The sequence below is a fragment of the Bison bison genome, unplaced genomic scaffold (assembly GCF_000754665.1).
Source record: "Bison bison bison isolate TAMUID 2011002044 unplaced genomic scaffold, Bison_UMD1.0 scf7180017864270, whole genome shotgun sequence".
Lineage (NCBI taxonomy): Eukaryota > Metazoa > Chordata > Mammalia > Artiodactyla > Bovidae > Bison > Bison bison.
The window spans coordinates 7,759,171-7,767,279 of record NW_011494842.1 but is presented as its reverse complement, the minus strand read 5'-3'; the positions used below and the strand labels follow the sequence as shown (position 1 = coordinate 7,767,279).

At 35.1% G+C, this 8,109-nt stretch overlaps 1 protein-coding gene across 3 annotated transcripts in view; it reads left to right on the top strand.

Moving 5' to 3' along the window:
• FKBP5 (FK506 binding protein 5) overlaps positions 1-8,109 on the top strand; it is a 119,342-nt gene that overhangs the window by 1,360 nt on the left and 109,873 nt on the right. For all 3 annotated transcript variants that reach the window (XM_010848642.1, XM_010848641.1, XM_010848643.1), the window contains exon 2: positions 3,708-3,812. The gene's annotated coding sequence lies outside the window, so the exon portion shown is untranslated. The remainder of the gene's footprint in view (positions 1-3,707; positions 3,813-8,109) is intronic.

The following is an 8,109-nucleotide window of genomic DNA, read 5'->3' as shown; positions in this document are numbered from 1 at the left end:
ATCAAAGATTTTATAAAATTTTTTTTTGTTTCTCTAAAACAGGCTTATCTGCTGTGAGTTCTTTGTCTTTCAAACGTGAACATTTTAAAATATTGGATTAGGCAACTAGTGAAGTCTTCAATTTTCTGTTTATTCTTGCATTGGAAAAAGAACTTATTTCGGTTGTTTTGTTTCCTAAAGTCTTAGCTTAGAACAAGCAGTCTAGAGAAGGAAGAACATCCTCTTTCTATAGCTGTAGAAGAAATTATTACTGTTGAAAGCTGAGTTGGCTTTTCGATGCTTAGCGAAGGTAGATTGAGCAGTGACTTGTTCAGAGTGGGTTTTATTCTGTATAAGTAGTTCTGAGGAATCTCATGAGACTAGGGTTATAGGTGATCTATATAATTGTTGTTTAAAGTGTATAGGAATATATTAGTCTAACTATTGTGTATAATTAGAAGTTTTATAGTTTTTATCTTGTGATGCTTAAATGTACCACATACCATAAATTAAAGCTGTATTTCATAGTTTAATTTACAGAAGCATGTTTTGGGAACTTTAAAAGTGCCTTTTAATTAAAATACTGTTTTCAAATTCAATTTTTACATGTTTTAATTACTGATTTCTGTCCACTTTTAACTTGTGGTAGACCGTATCATAAAATGGTCAACCACGTTATAGTTTCAAAATTAAATATAAGTTGAATTCTTACATCTACATAATAAATGTTGGGAGTATTTTTAAGTCACTTACCCTCAGGTTTGGCTCCTTTTGAATTTGGGGGTGGGCAAATATTTTTGATTAAACAAAGCTACAGAAAAACAGGGACACATGTGAAACAAGCTACGTTTGAGGGTAAATCACATGATACTGTTAGATAGTAATACTTGTTTATTTAACAGTAAAATGCATGCTGTATCTGTTATTAAGAATATTTTCTGTAGGCCTTTAATATAATTTTTCACAATTCCTAACAATCTATATTGTACATATTTTGGCACACTGAATTCTGTACTTATTTTATGCTGAACAGTTAAATATTTTATACTTTTTATAATTCTGAAACTATTTGAACTTTCTAACCTAGCTAATTAAGTAATCAGATTTTTTCATTATTTTACATTCTGAATTTTTTTTACAGTGCATTTTTAACTTCTGACATTATGCCAGGAAAATTAAAAGTTTAAGGAAAATTAAATTTACAGTCATTTGAGACTAAGTGGAAGTTGGTAGGTAAATCATATAACTGTTGATTTAAAAACAGTAGCCACTTAAGTGGGTTTTTTTTTGCAAAAAGATGCTTATTTATTGTGTAAAAGATAGTTCTGCCAAATGAAACAGGTTAAAGTAATTTATAGCAGGACCTTGTGGACGTAACTAAGTTCCTAAGGATATTTCAGTAGTATTTAAAACACTAAAATTCAAGCTCTCAAATTATTTGTACTTCATTTTTGTCATGATGAGGCTTGACCTGCATTCAGCTGAAACTCAAACATGTAAGACTATAATCCTTAAATGTGGCACGTATTTTAGTGTTCTAGCCTTTTGGAAAACAGCTAGTTAATAAGAGTGAAGGACCACCAGAGGGAGTGTGGGGTCTACACATTTGATTTGATCTATTTTCTACTCTTGGTCTGGAAAAGAAACATTTTAAAAAATAGGAATAAAATTTTAGCTCTCTAAAACAGGCAAAAAGATATTGAAAGTTGGAAATTGTAGCTCTTTGGAACTGCTGTCATTTTTGTAACACTTAATCAAGTTTGTTTTTTTCTTTTTAGAAAAAGGTACAGTTACTAGAAAAATAAAAATTATGTATTTTCAGAGTGCAGTAATGGGTTTTTAAGTAAACATTTCCACATCTGTGAAAGTTATGGAACATCCGAATGCTAAGAATGTTTTTTAAGATTAAAAATACAGTCCATTTGAGTTGTATGGTCTTGAAATCGCTCATTTTTTGGAAGGAGGAATAAAAGATGGAGAAAGATCAAAGATAGAAGAGGGGTTTTTTCCCCTTTTGTAGTCTGCAAATCTTTGCTAAAGCAGGCGATGGTAAATTTTTGGAACCATTTGTGATGTTCAGTTTGTAGTCTTGGCAGTTTGTCTGTGATGTTAAATGAAGAACCACTCCTAGTCCCCTGCAAATGATCATCTGATGATCAAAAACAGGGTTGGGGATTTCAAATTGGTCGCATCAAAAATCCGATTTGTGTGTATGTTTCTCAATGTTCCTGTCTCTGGAAATTAAAGATCCTTCTAGCTGCTGAAAGTTACACATGGAATTTGAAGGTCAGGATGTCTCTGTCACAGACAGTGCTGCAGTAGGTTGCTTTTTGGAATGGAGGTCTTTTTCTGAATAAGGATGAAATGGTCTTTACTCATGTTAAATATTAGCCAATGGAATTATTTCCAAGTTTAACTTTTTTAAAAAAGCAAGACAATAAAGTAAAATCTTGTAACCTTAACATATTTTGGGTTTTACCCCCTAGCATTAAAAAATTACTTCATCATGGATAGTCATATTTAATGTTCTGAAATTCTAGTTTGGAAAGGGGATCTGTTGTGAAAAGATGGTATTTCATTGATGCGAAATACAGTAGCTTACATGGAGAGAAATTTGTTTCTCTTTTGAATTATACTTAGGTTAAAATATAATACACTTATTAAGAATTGAAATGTCATCTAAATTTATTTTCATTGTGAACTTTATAAGTTTGTTTAATATACCTTTGGGGTTATTCCTAGGTAGATCTCTCAGAGTCCATTTGTGTACACACACACATAAATACATACACACAGGTAGGAAGATAAATATCTATACTATATGTATTTGTATTATATATGAAACTGTGTATGTTTATTATATGTATACATATAAATCATCTATATGACTTCCCAGGCTTATTTATATGTGAATTCTTTTTTTTCAAGTGAAATCTTGCTTCATCAAGAGGAACAAAGTACATGTCCACACAGAAACTGATAAAAATGTTCGTAGAATCTTTCTTCACAATAATAATAAATGACTCATAATAATAATGACTCATGGTGGCTCAGAGGTTAAAGCATCTGCCTGCAGTGCGGGAGACCTGGCTTCGATCCTTGGGTTGGGAAGATCCCCTGGAGAAGGAAATGGCAACCCACTCTAGTATTCTTACCTGGAGAATCCCATGGACGGAGGAGCCTGGTGGGCTACAGTCCACAGGGTCGCAAAGAGTCAGACACGACTGAGCGACTCACTTTCACTTCACTTTCAATGACTCATACAATGACATAGAAGAATCTCAGAAATATTTTTCAGAGCAAGAGAAACCAAACACATGTATGTTTTGTTCGATGCCATTTATAAAAAATATAAGAACAGACAAAACTTAGGTATGGTGATAGAAATCAGGAAAGCAGTTTCTGGGTAAAGGCTGTGGATAACTGGAAAGGGACAAAGGGGAACATTTTCTGTAAAGAAACTCTTCAGTTTTCAAAAAATTAATTAATTTGACTTTGCTGGGTCTTTGTTGGCAGCACGTAGGATCTAGTTTCTTGACTAGGGATCAAACCCTGGCCCCCTGCATTGGGAGAGTGGAGTCTTAGCCTTTGGACCACCAGGGAAGTCCCAAAAGGGAACTTTTGAGGGTGATAGAAATATTCTATAGCTTGGTTTGGGATTCAAGTGATTAAATTCACATATACGCTTTCAGGGTAATTTTTAATTTTCATATATTTTTAACTTACAGAACAGTTTCAAGACCAGTACACAGAACTTCCAGATTCATCAATTGGTGTTGTATACATTTGTTCAAATTTACCAAGCCGAATACTAAAGATCTGTGCATTTTATGGTATGTAACTTTTACTTTCATAAGGAAAAAAGCTATAAATGTTTGTTGAAGATGAGAATGACTTTGTTATCTGAAAAAAGTGAAATACCTCAATTTGAAATATGAAAGCAGTACTTTAATAACGTAGAAGAAGAATTACTGACATGTCTTTTGTCTCTATATGTATCTGTGTTTCTTCTCTCTGAAGTCTCATGACATCATATTTCTGTTAGAAGAAACAGAATCCTGAAAATGATTCAAGGCACAATTGCCAGCAAGGAAACTGGTTTATTTTGTTATGCTGTGTAAGTCACCTAGGGAACAAGACTGCTACCCAGTGATAGCATCCTGGGAAGGTACTGGTAATTCCCGTTAAGAGAGTGGCACATCTTCAGTGTGCTAGGTTTTTCTCAAACATGTACAATCTTTACTGTCCTAGAATTCACCAAAGAAGAGGGAAACAAATTTGGTTGTTCTTTTTGGGTGGTATTTATAATAGGGAGGAAAGAGTGGTGCATACTAACCATATAAACTAGTCTTGATCATAGGTAAGTGGTAAATCTAAATGGTGAATTTGGTGCTCTCTATTAGTTTTAGTGCTGCCATAGAGTGATTTGAGTTAAACCTATTTAAGTCATATCTTAAAAATATGTCAGTTGTTAAGACATTCAACTTTTTTTTCTTAACTTACTATTTTATGTAAGCTTAAATATGTCCTTCACAATTTAGGATTGGGCATTATTTATGGATATTCACTTTTCGTCCTTTTTTTTTTTTGCATCTCCATAAGAAATTTGTTTATTTGGTTATGCTAGAGTGGAAGATGATTTGAAGTAACAGGAGAACTAACCAACAGGCTTAACAAATTAATCATTGATGACTGGCGATAAACACTTATGTTGCCTGTACTAACCAAAACTGTACATATATATTGTCTGTAAATTTTTTCCTTAACAAATGTAAGTTCTTTGATGAGAAAAATGACAAACGTCGAACTTGGCCAACATGGGTAATAGGACTGACTTTCTTCATTTAGTGAACACGCTCCTGTTCCTCATGTCCTGTTCTCCCTTTTATAGACACTAAATTTCACTGATCTGTTGAGCATGAATAAAGCATTATTTGAAAAATTTTAAGAATTTTGTTTTGAGTTGTCAAGCCTTAACTGCAGATAGAATTTTAAAAATACTTATAGGTAGTTTTTCTTTTAGACTTTTTATTATGAAAGTCTCAAACATACACGGAACTGGAGACACTAGTATAATGAACATCTATATACCTATTCTCCAGGTTTATTAATTATCAACAGTTCAGTTAATGTGCTTTTAAAACTGTTACATTCTCACAAATATTGTAAAGCAGTAGTATACCAGATTTTTTTTTTCCCCCCAAATTTTGTTGTACATAGAGAAACCTGAAAAGCGGTGTGTTTTAGCTCACACTTAGCTTTGGACGATCAGTAATTCTGAAACCATTCTTATTCTTAGTTTCTTTCCGTCAGTTCATAGCCTGGAAAAGAAAGATACATTTTTTAGCTTTTTCTTTATAGTAAATTAGTTCAAATACACTATAGAATAAAGTACTGTTCATCTGAAAAGTTAGATTATCTTCAAAATGTAGTGTCTGAGGAATGCTGTTGTTTAAATGTTTTGCTGTTATTTTCTCTTTCTCTAAAAACTAAGTCATTGCTGTGCTTTTTTAGGCTCCAAATCTGTATCTTCTTGAGGCCTTCCAAAACTGAGGCCCAAATTTTCACCTGTGTCTTGAAACTAAATATGTTTAAATACCATCTCTGTAGCAACTGCACACCAACACCCCCTCCCTCCGCCCCCAGTCGAAACACTTTCTTGACTTTCCTCTTTAGCTGCTCGTGACTCTGTTATTCTTACTGGTCATTTTTTTTTTCCCCTTACTCTTCCTTTACTTAAGCTCAATGAGTCACTAAATCACTTTGTTTCTAAATTTATGCTTTTTTGTCCTTTTCATTTCCACTCTAATTGTCCTAATTTGGGTAACATGTTAGCAGGAAGTTGTCCTTAATCTATAATGAACTTGATATATATCAAAATTAAGATATATTACTAAAGTAAAATAGGGCATTTTCTTCCCTTTCAGAGAAGGCTTCAGTCTTATAAGCAAACACATAATTTTTAAGGCCTAGGAAATCATCATATTTGAACCAAGGTGATGTAGATGATCTCCAGACCACTCAACCTGGTGAACGATGGCCCGCAGGGGTATAGGTGGCAGACTTCCTTACCACAGAAATGGCCCAAGCGAGTTCCTTCTAGCCCAGAATATCTGCAGGTGCTTTGCAGTGGGGCAGATACTATGTGTATGTAACACATTTTCAGGACGTCTTGTGCTTCTGTGGTAAAAATAAGGGATCTATTGGTTTACCTGAAAACTCTTCTCCTATTCCTTGTGGCAAATTTCCTGTCCAAGATAGTTCTCATCAAAAAGCCATTATGCCAAAAGTGACTTGACACTCTTATCTCATTACTTTCCCTTCTCTTTACAGGCTCCTAGAATTGAGGTTTGTCAGAAAGATAGCAACTGAGGTTAGTTGAGAGGATGTAAAATAAAAATGGGAAAGTAAGGGTTGTCTGTTGCACTTCACATGAGCAGTAGCCAGCCTCCAGTGGTCTTGGGCCTGAGTCCTTTCCAGATGGATTATAGCTTATGAACTTGGCTTGCCTTTGGTCAGCTTATGGAGATCATTCTTCTTTCTGCTCTTCTGGGAATTGTTTGAATTTCCTCCTGGTGGAAATCAAGATGCAATTTTACATTACTGACTCGGGGATAAGAGAATAAAATTTGATACTGTTTTAGATAATCCAGTATATCTGATTATTTTCTTCTGTGGGAAGTAGGAATAATACAGGGATTCTGAGATGCTTATGCAGAAATTAATGGTTATTAAGAGTGGAAAATGGAGAAGAAAATTACACCATTTATAGGAAGGCTAGTATGGTGGGGGCTAGACCTTTGATAAGGAGTATTGCTACATGATCTTGGGCAAGTTACAGTTGTTAGGATTAGTGGAATCCTTCTCTATAGTATAGAAACTAGAGATAAGTCCTAGGGTATAGGGAGTAGGGGAGCCTGAAGGGAGAAGGAATGGGATGGAAGAGTTTCCAAGGATTATTTTGGTTTAAAATATAAGTTAAAATCTTCCTGAAGTTTTGGGGATGGCCCCTCTGCCTGTGGCATCAGAATGTGGTCCTGAGGCCCTCGTGCACTGTGAGAAGCTGTGCCTCTTATCCTGAATGCTTGGTGTTCAGAATAGTGCTGCAGAGTAAGTGAGAGTTGAGTTGAGTTGTTAGGACTGATTTTGTCTTCAGGGTGTTTTGTGGTTGGGTGGAGACTAAGAGTCTGGTTAGACCCTTAGGTAAGACTGTCACCACCGCTTTGTGATATGGGACAAGATACATAGCTTTTCTCTGAGCCTCAGTTTCCTCATCTATAATATTGGGAGGTGCATGCAGTATTAATACCTACCTAAGAGCTGTGAGGTTTAAATGAGATAATACATACAAAGTACTTAGCCCAGAACCTGGCATATGTCTTCAGTAAATATTAAATACAATTATAGTTTCATTAATAAGCAGTTTTGTGTTTGGATAATAAGTTCTGTTAGGTTCTAAGCGTTGTTACAGAATAAATAAGATCCTGTCCTTAGACAAGATAGAACATGTACACAAAAGATAAGTAACAACCCAAGTCCTGTGGTAAGTGACAAATGAGTGGTGTACTTGAGAACTCGTGAGGCAGGAGTAATTGCTAAGCGGATGAGAATTTCAGGAAGGTGACAGAACTCCACCTGAGCTTTGTAGGACTAGTTAGCAGGTTAAGGGGATAGGCTCCTTGGAGCCAGACTGCCTGTGTTAGAGTCGTGACTCTGCTACTGTGTAATCTTCAGTAAGTTACTTGACCACCTTCCTAGGATTGTTGAGAGAATTAAATGAGTTAGTACATGCCAAGTGCTTAGAACAATGCCTCAAATGTGGTTAGAAGACCCAGCACAACCCCCAAAAAACCAGAAACAAGCCATGTAATTAGCGCATGATAAACTGTTGCTATAAATTGAGAGAAGGGAGAATGCATTTCAGGTAGAACATTGAATGATAACGAAGGGGAGGTATGGTAAGTTTGTTTGAAATGATGAAGCCAAATGGATTCAAGGGAATAACCTGTGGAAAATAGTGTGGGATTGTGTTGGGGCAGAATTATGAGTGATTAAGCCAGGGACTATGACATCTTCTCCATATATTTCTGGGGAACTTGGGAAGATTTTTTGGGTTATTGTAAAGCATCC